Here is a 13141-nt window from a genome sequence, read left to right on the forward strand (position 1 = left end):
GGGACACCGTACAAATATCTGTCAACGTCTCGAAAGGCAAAAAAAAAAAAAAAAAAAAAAAAGCTACGGAAGTGTTCCAGGTTAAAGAGCAAAGAGACATGATTTAAAAAAAAAAAAAAAAAAGTGCAACCGTAATTCTAGACTGGATCCTGGAAGAGAAAAAAGGGTTTTTGTTTTTTGTTTTGTTTTGTTTTTCCTTTAAAGGACATTTGAGAAAAATGCTAAAATCTGAAAGGGGATTAATTCACATGTAGAAATATATAAGAAAGAGAGAATTTTAATTCAGCAAAATAAAGGATATTTCCCTTAAAATTTTTTTTTAAGATTTTATTTGTTTATTTGACAGAGGGAGAGAGAGAAAGCACAAGCGAATGGGGGGGGGTCGGTGGGGTGGGGTGGCGCTGAGGGAGAGGGAGAAGCAGGCTCCCCACTGAGCAGGGAGGCCCATATGGGGCTGGATCCCAGGACCCTGAGGTCATGACCTGAGCCAAAGGCAGACACTTAACTGAATGAACCACCCAGATGCCCCTCCCCTGAAATTTTTATATAAATAGTTCAAATCAGTTACATTCATTGATAATACTTTCCTGCAGGATGTTGGAGAAGACCTAGAAGGCTAGAAAAAGTTGCTAGAGAGTCACAAATATGGCGACAACTGTCCCCATGGGAAAATGTTGTTTGAAATTTTTAGCCCTTACTGCTGTTTGGGGGTGGGGGGGAGAAAAGCCTGATGACTTAGAACTATCTGTCTGTAAGATGAGAGGCTAAGGAGAGAAGTGTGGTCTTTGGGCCAACCATTCTTATCTACCAATGACAATTGAAAGAGCAGATGTATTTACTAGTGCCCCAGGCTAGCCTAGGGAAGAAGCTGGCTTCCCAGAGCACGGGTGGGTGGGTGAGCCAAGGGCTGCCTAAGGCACCTGGTTCCTTCTTCCTGGAATGCAGTTTCCCCACCCCTGTCACCAAAGACAAGTGGGGCCTCCACGGTCAGCCTATCTCATAAAACCCTAGTTTTTTTCCCCCTTCATAAGATTTACTGTAAAAGTACTTCTATGTACCTTTCAGTGTAAAAGTTGCACAGATGTAAACAAAGTTATGCTCAGAACCCCAGAAAATAACTCCATGAGCAGAGGCTGGGCACTGTCACTTAGAAGGCCATGAACGTGTGTTCTGGTTCTATCACTGAAGGTCGGGTGCCGGGAGGCCCTGCGGCAGCTTGACCAAGATGCTGGTCATCTCTGCTGCTCATCCCCTGCTGGTACATACCGACCCTTCATGCAAATTAGGAAAGGGGCACCCTTCTTTTAGGCAGACTAAGCAGGAAAGGGTTTGCCTTCTTCCCACTGAGGCGGTCTCTAGGCTGGGTGTGCAGCTTGGGGATTCATACGTGATGCGGATTTTAGTCTACAGTCGAGGACCCTATGCAAGGTGCAAACACACATAATGGCCCTACTTTGCTGGGGTCACAAACTCATGACCCAGGGGCCTAGTCCACAGCTAGGTTTATTTGGCCTGGTTTATTGTTTTTTGTTTTTTAAGATTTTATTTATTAAAAAAAAGATTTTATTTATTTATTAGATTGAGAGAGAGAAAGAGAGAGTGACCTCAAGCAGGGGGAGAGGCAGGCAGAGGGAGAAGCAGGCTTCCTGCTGAATGGAGAGCCTGATGTGGGACTCGATCCCAGGACCCTGGGATCATGACCTGAGCTGGTGTCCCGTATTTGACCTATTTAAAAAATGTTTTCTTGGGGTGCCTGGGTGGCTCAGTGCGTTAAGCTTCTGCTTCCAGCTCAGGTCATGATCTCAGAGTCCTGGGATCGAGTCCCCCATCAGGCTCCCTGCTCAGCAGGGAGTCTGCATCTCTCCCTGCCCCTACCCTTACCCCCTGCTCTCTCTCTAATAAATAACCCGAACCCTAAAAAATATTTTTTTAAAGATTTTATTTTTAAATTACCAATGTTTACAATTCAGGGGAGTCTACATAAAAATACAGGCTTTGGCTTTTCTTTGCAGCTTCTATCCCACCTTCCTCTGTCCATGGCAACGGGCTGGAGTCCCGTGGTGGGGCTAGCTTGGCTCTCCGCAGACCTCTGCGCTCCCCGTCACCCCAATAATCCTGGACTCTGAGGCTGCGGCAGAACTTGTCCTTCCTTCACGGTCTGTGTGGTTTTTCCCAAACCCCACCTGCTTGACGCGCTTTGGGGACTGCCTAAGCCTGCAGGCTCGTAAGCACCCAGTTCCTCCCACAGTCTGTCTGTACTTCGAAGACAAGGGGACATGGAGCCGGAAAGTTCACCCCTAGCAGCCTCTTGGCTTGAAGCAGAAAAGGGAGAGCAGCTCTCGGAGTCTGACCGGATCTCACTGCCTCCTGTTGTGTCCTCGGAGGCCCATGTGAATGCCGCCTATCTGCGCCGCCAATTATCTGCCATCTCCCATTTTTTGTGTCTTCAGGGTTATGGTGGTTTGAAGGAAAGATAACAGATTTATGCTGGGTTTTAGATCTGGGAGAGGGTAAGGCCTCTGGGAAGGCATTGTTCTCGTGTTGTATTTTGGGGGAAGGTGAGCAAACATTGGGGGGAGCTTGATGGAAATTGCAAATGGGGGGGGTGGGACGAGGGAGAATGAACCATGGGGAGGGGGAAGAAGGAATTGCCAAAACATGCCTTGACTTCTCTGGCTTTGTCTTTCTTTTCTTTTTAAAAAATATTTTATGTATTTATTTGACAGAGAGAGAGATCACAAGTAGGCAGAGAGACAGGCAGAAAGAGAGGGGGAAGCAGGCTCCCTGCTGAGCAGAGAGCCCAACGTGGAGCTCGATCCCAGGACCCCGAGATCATGACCCGTGCCGAAGACAGAGGTTTAACCCGCTGAGGCACCCAGGCGCCCCATGGCTATGTCTTTCTCCCCCTTTCTGTAGAGCCCGAGCTATTTGTGATGTGCCTCTTTCTAAGCCATCAGCCAGAAACACTTGCTGGAAGAAAGGCCATCTGTCCTAGAGGCTGAATGCCAAGTCGTGGGGATCTCTTGAGGAATAGAAAACAAAAAATGAATGCATTGCAGAGAAGGAAGATCTGACTTTGACCCTGCAGGGGCCATGGCGCCCCTGGGGCTTCGGTGAGCTCGCAGAAGCCAGGGAGGGCAGGGCTTCTCCATGCTAGTCCAACGATCCCAGTGGAGCCCAGCTGTCCAGTCATGGGCACACTGGTCCTACCATGTCTGTGCATGGGTCTCTTGCGAATGGAAGAAGCCCCCTGCTTGGGAGCACTGTGCACCGAGCACCCAGGGAAGTTCGAGGGTAGGCGTTCAGAGGTACCACGATGGCACCCGTGTGCAATGCTGGAAGACACACTGGCCGGAGCCAGTGAGAGGACACCTGGAACAGACAGATCCACTGTGAACTGCGAAGGATGAAGGTTTCTATCCCGGGCAGAGGTGGACTGAGCTGGCGCTCACGGAGCGCTCAGTGAAGCTCGGTTATTGGGGAAGAGCCGCGACGTGCAGGTATGGAGAGAGGATGGGGGGAGATCGTTGCCGCTGGGGGGAGATCAAGGAGAGGTTTATGTTCCTCTCATTTGACAGGAGATACGAGAGCCTATTGGGTGGCTGAAGGGGGGGGCCCTGTAGGAGACAGTCACTGATGGCACGACAGGGAGGGGTCACTGCAGAGTCCTTGAGACCCTTGGAAGCAATGGGACTTAGAATCCCAGGGGAGTGGTGGACCTGAAGGCGACAAGAGGATTTTCTCAGTGCCTCTGGCGAGAGAAGCTTCCCATTGAGCAGGGAGCCCGACACGGGGCTCCATCCCAGGACCCTGAGATCGTGACCTGAGCCAAAGGCGGATGCTGAACCGACTGAGCCCCCCAGGCGCCCCTGAAGAGAGGCATTTAATCAGAGGCATGAGCATGAGTTTTCACGGGGACAGGGGACGTGGAACTTGGATGTGATCGAGTGGGCCACTGGGGAGGAGGATGGGGGCCAGGAAGTGGCCACTTTGGGATTTCACGACAGCATGTGGACTCCGCGGCTGTGGAACGGAAGAGCGGGGATAAGGAGAGGCTACCTCCAGCAGAGAGGTGGGGAATGCAGTTCTCACTCTGGTGGCCTCACTTGGGCTGCCCACGGCAGTGCTCTACGTTTTCAGCTAATGAAGGTTCACCGGAATCTTTTGCCTAAAGGCCAACAGATTGCCTCTTCCGGATAGAAATTAAGAAATCCTTGCAGCTACCAAATTCTCTCAAGTCAATTAATGAAAATCCAAAAAATGTAGTACTCCCAAGAAGACACCCCGATGGCCAACAGGTACATGAAAAGGCACTCGAGATCACTCATTATCAGGGAAATGCAAAGTTAAAACCACAAGGAGCTGCCTATCAACTCACCCGGGAGTGTGGCTGTAATCAAGGCGACAAGAGGTAAGAGTCATGGAACGTGTAGGAAAAGGAAGCCTGTGCAACTGTGGGTGAGAATGTCAACTGATGGCGCTACTGTGGGAAACGGTACAAAGGCTCCTAAGAAATTAAAAAATTACACTACCATAAGATCCAGCAATCCGGCTTCTGGGTATATATCCAAAGGAAATTAAAATAGGCTATCAAAAGTAGAACACCTGTGCTCCCATGTCTATTGTAGCATTTTTCACAATAGCCAGGACATGGAAACAATGTAAATGTCTGTCAGTGGGTGAGTGGATGAAGAAGATGATGTGCGTTGGGGTGTGTGTGTGTGTGTGTGTGTGTTTATATATATATATATGAAGACGAGTATTATTCAGCCATGAGAAAGGGGGAGATCGATCCCACCGTTGTGACAACATGGATGGATATTAAGGACATCAGGCTTAGTGAGATAAGCCAGACAGAGAAAAACAAACAGTGTATGGTATTCCTTACATGCGGAGTCTAAAAAAGCCAGACTGGTAGAAACAGAGTAGAACGTGGTTACCAGGAGCTGGGGAAATGGGGAGATGCTGTTAAACGGTGTAAACTTGCAACTATAAAATGAATGCGTCTTGGAAATCTAATACACAGCACAGTGGTTATAGTCAACAATACTGCCTTCCATACTTCAAAACTGCTAAGAGACTAGACTTTAATTGTTCTCACCACAAAAACCAGTGGCTCTATCGGTTAAGCGTCTGCCTTCGGCTCAGGTCATGATCCCGTGGTCCTGGAATTGGGTCCCCTGTCAGGCTCCCTGCTCAGCGGGGAACCTGCTTCTCCCTCTGCTGCTCCCCCTGCTTGTGCTCTCTGGCTCTCTCTCTCTTCTCAAGTAAATAAAATATTAAAAAGAGAGAGAGAGAAATGATAATTGTACATGATGGAGGGGTTAGCTGACACCATGGTGGTAATTGTTCCCATTTACAAATTTGTCGAATCACCACTTCAAAACCTGCTCCGTGTTCTATGTCAATTACATCTCAATAAACATCTTTTAAAGCTCGAGTAATTTTTTAAAAAGAAAAAAAAAAAGTAGAGGAGTCATCAGGGAGAGCAGTAAGAAATTGCTAGGGAAGGTGCCTTGGACCAAGGGCCTCAGGAAGGGGTGGGGCGCTGAGGTCTGTGGGGCCGATGCTGACACAGGTTCAAGTGCTTACTCTCCAGCCGGACCTGCGCCCACCGTCTGCGTGGAGATGCCTGACAGGTCTTTCCTCCTCAGACACTGTCACTTGGTATTTCTTCCAATAATAATTAAAATCACTGAGTATGGAAAAGGGAACTTACGTAAGGATGAAATGCAGAAAGATGGAGAAAGAACTTTTAAGCCGATGGTCAGTCACTCCAGAAGAACATCCTCCTTGTGCCAGAAGAAGCACAACGTGGGTGTCAAAACTGGAGTATTTCCCCGATTTAAATCACTGACTCAGCACAGTCGTAAAGCGGAACTCCTGGCATAAAGCGTGATGCGTTAGCATGACTCACAGGTACAGCTCAGGTGGGAAATAAACTAGTTCTGCGGCTTATAAAAGAAAGGAGGGGGGAGGTTTAAGGAAAATGCAGGATTCTACTCTAAATTCGAATAAACTAACATTTTAAAGCAAGGATCCGTTGGCTGACAATAAAATGTGTAGCTTTTGTTTCTTGCAATCTCTCCAAGTGAACTCCGGAGGGCTCTGTTAGATCGCTTGGGGTCAGGAATAACCCGGTCTGGGCTCTCGCGGGTGGGCCGGCTTTTAGAATTCGCGCCTCTGACTTCCTGCCACTTCTCATCCCTTCGAAGGGCTTGTTCTGGTTAAATACAAGATCATTTTATCTGATTCCACGGAAACCCTCCCAAATGTTCTTAGCCAAGCAGCAATTTAGAATTGAGGAAAGGAGTTTTCAATTTTCTAAGAAGTAGAGCATATAGTCCGTTTGATACCTCACCTGCATATGTAAACACAGTGGTTCTAACAAACAAGTTCGAGACTTTTCACCAGATGATTTCTACTCTGGAACTTATATTGTATCCTGATCTCTTTTATTCTACTCTGTTCAGTTTTTTTTTTAAATGCTGCTAAAAGCCCACTGAATGGAATCGATATCCATTAATAGGTTATGAACCAGTTTGAAAAACACAGGTTTGGAAAATGTATTTTTGTCAACTTCAGTGATTTATAGTGGAATGATAGATAGCAGGGATTATAAACCAAAAACCATTTGCTCTTTCGTATTCAGGGATATCTGATTTGAGGAACAAAGGTGACAAAGATATTTAAAAATATCTTTATTTTTAAATAAAATATTTATTTAAATAAATAAATATTTTTTTATTTATTTAAAAAAATAAAATAGTCACTATCACTTACTTCCTGCTCTGTAGCCATTATCGCATCAGGCTCTTCACAAACACATCCTCTCATTTTCCTAACAACCTGGTGATTTGAGGTACTATTAGTCTTTTAAAAATATATATTTTATTTATTTATTGAGAGAGAGAGCAAGTGCAGTGCGGGGAGGGGCAGAAGCAGAGGGAGAGAATCACAAGCCGACTCCGCACTGAGTGCTGAACCTCAGCACGGGGCTGGATCTCACGACCCTGAGATCATGACCTGAGCTGAAATCAACAGTCAGACGCTTCACTGACTGAGCCACCCAGGGGCCCCTCAAGGTATTGTTGTCCTTGTCAAGGGAAGAGCCCCAAGCTCACAGGGGATGGCGGGAAGTAACAACGCCCTGTAAGAGGTGACCACACTAGAGGGTTAGTCAACCTGCCGGACTCTAATGTTGCAGGAAGTAAGGAGGACGGAAGGAAACGGGCCAGAGCCCCCACGGCATGGGCTGGACAGCCGCTGAGCGCATGCTGGGTTGTGTAGTCGCTGATGAACCCGGGCCACGGAACCCTTCATAGCAGGAGTCTTCCCCTGGGTGTACAACGGGCTTTAAGTTTTGAATTTTCTTAAATTCACGCAAATGCAGAAGGGCGTACATTCTAACACATTTCCCCAATTCTGATACAGACGCTGTTTTCCCTCTCCCACACGGCCTCTGGCTGAACCCAGACCGGCTGCCTCACTCTCCAGGTACCTCTAAAGCTACTGATCCTGACTGGGGGCCAGTAATAATACAGGACATTATCCCTGCACACGGGTCCTTTTGCACACGGAGAAGTCTAGAAGTGGGAACAATTTGTAGAAGTAGAATTTCTGGACCAAAGGCTTTTGTGATTTTGATAGATATTGCTAGCTGTAAAGATTGTATCAGCTTACTCAAAAAAGGATGGAAAAGACAAACTGTTTCCTCACACCTTCAGAAACAGTGTTACTGAACTTTTTGGTCTCTGCCAACCTCACAGAAGAATAGAATCTCACTGCAGTTTTCATGTCTCTTATTCTAAAGTTCACACCTTTTTCACAGTCACTGATATTTCCTTTTCTCGAACTGCCACATTTTTTGCTCATTTTTCTATTCCTTTTCTTCTTGATAACTTCTAATAGCTTTTGGTACATATGTATGTGTATTGAAAGTAAGATCTCTTTCAAAAATTAAACTTTCTTTCAAAAGAAAGAGTTATCTTCTTTTTGTAAAAAAATATTTTATTAATTTATTTGATAGAGAGAGCACAAGTGGGGGGACTGTGGGCAGAGGGAGAGGGAGAAGCAGGCTCCTCAATGAGCAGGGAACCCAATGTGGGGCTCGATCCCAGGACCCTGGGATCATGACCTGAGCCAAAAGCAGACACTTAACCAACTGAGCCACCCAGGTGCCCCAAAGTTAGTTGTCTATGGGAATTTTTCCATGCAGAATATTTTCACTTTTATGTTATCGCACTTAGCATTTCCTTATGATTTTCGAGTTTTGTGTCCTACTTAATTAAGGAAGGTCGTCTCATCCTGAAATGATACATTCAAGAATCTGCAACATTTTCTTTCCTCTTGGTGTATCGGGAAGTTACTAAGATGTGAAGTGTGACATAGGAATGCTTTTCCTTTTCTTCCCTGTTGTTGGTTGTCTCATTGTCCTCATGCCATCTACTGAAGAAATTACATTTTCTACAGACCTATCATATATTCAATTCTTCTACACATGTAGGTCTATTTCTGGAGTCTGCTTTATGTCACTGAGAGGAGCAGATACCAACTCCTTACCACTTTAATTCTTGTTGCTTGAAAGAGGTTTTGCTAACTGGTAGAACTAATCTCACCTTATTACGCTTCTTTTTCAGTATTTCTTCTGGCTATTATAGAATGTTAGTTTTCCGTAAGGACTTCCAAAGAAACATGTTTCTTTCTTTTAAAATCCCAGTTGCGATATCACTGAGATCATCTTAAATTTACAGAATAATATAAGGAGAATTAATATCTGTATCAATGGATTGTTTTGCAGTTGTCCAGGCCAGAAACTTAGAGGACTCATGTTTGATGCACGACTGTCTCTCCTACATCCTTCATGATCTATCAGCAAATCCTAGCAGCAGTTCCTTCAATATCTATCCAGAAACTGACCACTTCTCACCCGTCCCCCATTCCTGCCACCGCCACTTCCCACCCACATTTCTGTGATAGTTTCCAAACCAGTCTCCCTGCCTTTCCTCTTACTTCAGTCTATTCTCAACCCAGAAGCTAGAACAAACCATTCAAACGTAAGTCAGATCACCCCACTCCTCTGTTCCAAACCCTCTACACAATGGAATACTATTCAGCCACAAAAAAGGGAAATCCTGCCATTTGGGACAACATGGATTGACCCAGAGGGCAATATGCTAAGTGAGGGAAGTCAAAAAGAAAAGCAAGTACGGTATGATCTCACTTGTACGCAGAATCTGAGAAAGCTGACCTCACAGAAACAGGAAGTAGATTGGTGGTTGCTGGGGTCTGGGGGTGGGGCTTGAGGGGATGCAGGGGTGTTGGCCAAAGGGTACAAACTTCCGGCTATAAGATGAGTAGGTTCTGAGGATCTGAGGTATAGCCTGGTTAACTATGGTTAACAATACCGCATGTCGTACTTGAAAGTGGCTAAGTGAGTAGATCCTAAATGTTCTCACCGAACACACACACACATAATGATGTGCGTTGGTGGAGGTGTTAAGTGACCATATGAGGTAACCATTTTGCAATAGATAAGTGTCTCAGATCGTCGTGTTGTGCCCTTAAAACTTCCACCATGTTGTAGGCCAATTATATCTCAATAAAGCTGGGGCAGGTGGGGAGGCAGGGACCTTCTAGAGGCTTCCTACTTTGCTCAAAGCCAAAAAATAGACTTGGAGCACAGATCTGAAGGTGAATGAGGTAACCATGTGACTATTTGAGGGAAAGAGTCCCAGGCAGAGGCAAGAGCCAGAGGAGAGCCTCGAAGGCAGGGAACATGGCGGCCAGTCTTGGAGCTGCGGTTACAGACAGCTGGAGACCACAGACCCGGGTCCCGTGGGCCAGTGTGAGCTAAAAATTGTTGAAAGCAGTTACTTACACGGAGTGGGGATTGGCATAGCAGGGGTGTGATAAGGAAGGATTATCTTTTACACTGAAAGCCTTATGGAACTATCTGACTTCTCAAAGTACATGTATGACTTTGATAAAAATGAAAAATTAATCAAGAATTTTAAACCACTGACATACAAAGGAAAAATATAGAAACCAAGGGAAAATCTTAACAGATGGCTTTTGTCAGCATGTAGTGGGAGTTATGCTTTTCTTTTAGCAGATGGATGGACATTCTTATAACCAAACTCCGTGATTTCTCAGTTATCATGATTCTAAATAACACCCATCGATTTAAATTTTTATCTTTGAGCAGCGCCTGGAAGGTAAGGAATATTTAGTTCTGTGTATTCAACATTCAGCCAGTGAAACAGCAAACTGACAAAGTCTAGATTTTGTGATCTTCAGAGACACAGAGATGAGGAAGGAGAGAAAGGTTTCAACAGCATTTCGCTTCTTGCACTTTCATGTTTAAAAAAATCATTATTAGGTAGAATTGGAAACAAGTGTGTTTTTTTTAAGATTTTTTTTATTTATTTTTTTTGAGAGAGAGAGATTGTGAGCGAGAGAGCAGAAGCAGAAGGAACAGCAGAGGGAGAGGGAGAAGCAGGCTCCCTGCCCAGCAGGGAACCTGATGCAGGACTTGATCCCAGGACCCTGGGATCATGACCTGAGCCAAGGGCAGATGCTTAACCACAGAGCCACCCAGGCGCCCAAAGAAGTGTGATTTTTAAGAATAGAAAACATATAGTGAAACGAATGTAGGAATTGATGAAGTGTTTGCTTCCACTGAAACTCAAAGGGATTTACATGAGGCAGGACCCCGAGTCCAAGCCTGAAGATGTACCTTTACAAAGAAGGTGGGTCGTCAGGTGACTCAGAAGAGCACTGCCCTTGGGAGAAGGACGGAGTCTCCCCTTGCACGGAAGCGGGAGAAACGCAGTGTGGGAGCATGCGGGAGGGAAATCTGCATGGTCAGACAGGTCTTCCTGCAGTTTCAGGCATTAAATGCAAACCTTTTCCCTCACCACTCTGTGCTTGAAAACCTGTCATCACAGGACAATGTTCAAGGTTAATTTCCAGCCCCTCAATTGCAAAGCAAGAAACGTTTTCATGTGCATCCCCCCCCCCCACCCCCCGTGTGAAGTTTTCTTTTCTAAATTGCAATCTCCTTTGTTAAGGAAAGGGCAAAATGGGACACGGAGATGGCTTGTTGCCTAAAATACCAAGAGTAGTGTCCCAACAGGCCAAAGCTTTGTGGGGGCCACGGAAAAGGAATGCTCCAGAAGGCTGCATGGAGACCCGTGAGAGTACGTCCAACTTCCCAGGTGCCCACAGCCGCAAACGGGGAGGAACGGGCGAGGGGGAGCATTTCCTGTCCGTTTTCTCACCCCCATCAGCTGATGACAACAATTTATTTTAGAGACTTGATTTATACGGGAAGCCCAGGAAGAAAATGATTCTTTCTCGAGGAATGGGAGAATAGGATGTATTTTCTTATGTTTGGTTCCATCAGTCAGAAGTTAAAGCTGTTGTAGTTATTTGTTACTGATTCAGACATTAGCCCTCGCAGTTCCTCGTGCAAGGTGTCAGTTCTAAGGCTGTCATGTAGACGGTAAAGCCCGCACAGCACACATGATGATCGCCACGTTGTACACCTAAGAATGTCACATTGTGTGTCACCTGGATGCAAAGTTTTAAAAAATTATTAAAAATTTCCTAAAAATTTTTAAAAAGATTTTATTTATTTGAGAGAGAGAGAGAGAGAGAGGGAGAACACAGAGGGAGAGTGAGAGGGAGACAGTAGACTCCCCACGGAGCAGGGAGCCCCATGTGGGGCTCAATCCCAGGACCCTGGGATCATGACCTGAGCCGAAGGCATATGCTCTGATCAGTGCTTTTCATACTTTTTCGCCATGAGTATCTTTAAGAAATAAATTTTGTACAGTACTGCACATACATACCCCAAACCAAAAACAACGGTCACATGCATGCAAAGACCCTTACGACATGTAATATGCACTGGTATTTTCTGTTGTATTCTGTTCTCTTACATTTCATCACGAAAATTTCTGTCAAAGACCCTCAGTGAGGGGTGCCTGGGTGGCTCAGTCGTGAAGCGTCTGCCTTCGGCTCAGGTCATGATCCCAGGATCCCGGGAACGAGCCCCACATCAGGCTCCCTGCTAGGCGGGAAGCCTGCTTCTCCCTCTCCCACTCCCTCTAGCTTGTGCTCCGTCAAATAAATAAAATCTTAGAAAAAAAAAAAAAAGATCCTCAGTGAGTTTCTTCACTAATGGGTCCCACACACATAAAATCTTCAGATCATTGGGGCGCCTGGGTGGCTCAGTGGGTTAAAGGCTCTGCCTTCGGCTCAGGTCATAGTCCCGAGGTCCTGGGATCGAGTCCTATGTCGGGCTCTTTGCTCAGTGGGGAGCCTGCTTCCTCCTCTCTCTCTGCCTGCCTCTCTGCCTACTTGCGATCTCTGTCTGTCAGATAAATGAATAAAATCTTTAAAAAAAAAAACAAACTTCAGATCATTGACCAATTCCTTATTATTTTGTCACATAATTGGAAACACTGTATTTAGAATCCCAGATTACCAGATAATCCCTACCAGATAATGCCTCTTGCTATGTTTTTATTCTGCGGACTAACCAATGACAAAACAAATCTGTTATTATGTAGCATGATTTCTAAATTTATTCTTTTTAAAGCCTTCTCAGACCACCCTCTGGAACACCGGCCACATCTTTGTCCTAACTGGTCTCTTCTGAAACAAGGTCTGGGAAGGCACATGAGCAGTTACCAAGCAGAACTTCTGGAAAGCTCAAATCACCCAGCCGACCTGAAATGGTGGGGCTTCTGAAGAAATAATGCAGAAAGATTCCAAGGTTGGGACGCCTGGGTGGCTTGGTCGGCTGAGCATCTGCCTTCAGCTGAGGTCCTGATCCCAGATCTTAGGATGGAGTCCCACATGGGGCTCCCTGCTCAGTGGGGAGTCTGCTTCTCCCTCTGCTTCCCCAAGCTTGTGCTCATGCTCTCTCTTAAATAAATCAATCCAAAAAATATTCAAAAAAATTTTTTTAAAGACTGAGTATCCCTTAGCTTCTTGTCAACTCACGAAACAATTCTTTCTCAATCCAACATTTTGAACAGTTTCTAGTAGGAGGGTGCACCTTACACCATAAGTCTGTGCTAATTTGTAAAATCAACAATTCTCTATCAACTTGAAATAAACACAGAGAAGC

The sequence above is a fragment of the Martes martes genome (assembly GCF_963455335.1).
Source record: "Martes martes genome assembly, chromosome: 2".
Lineage (NCBI taxonomy): Eukaryota > Metazoa > Chordata > Mammalia > Carnivora > Mustelidae > Martes > Martes martes.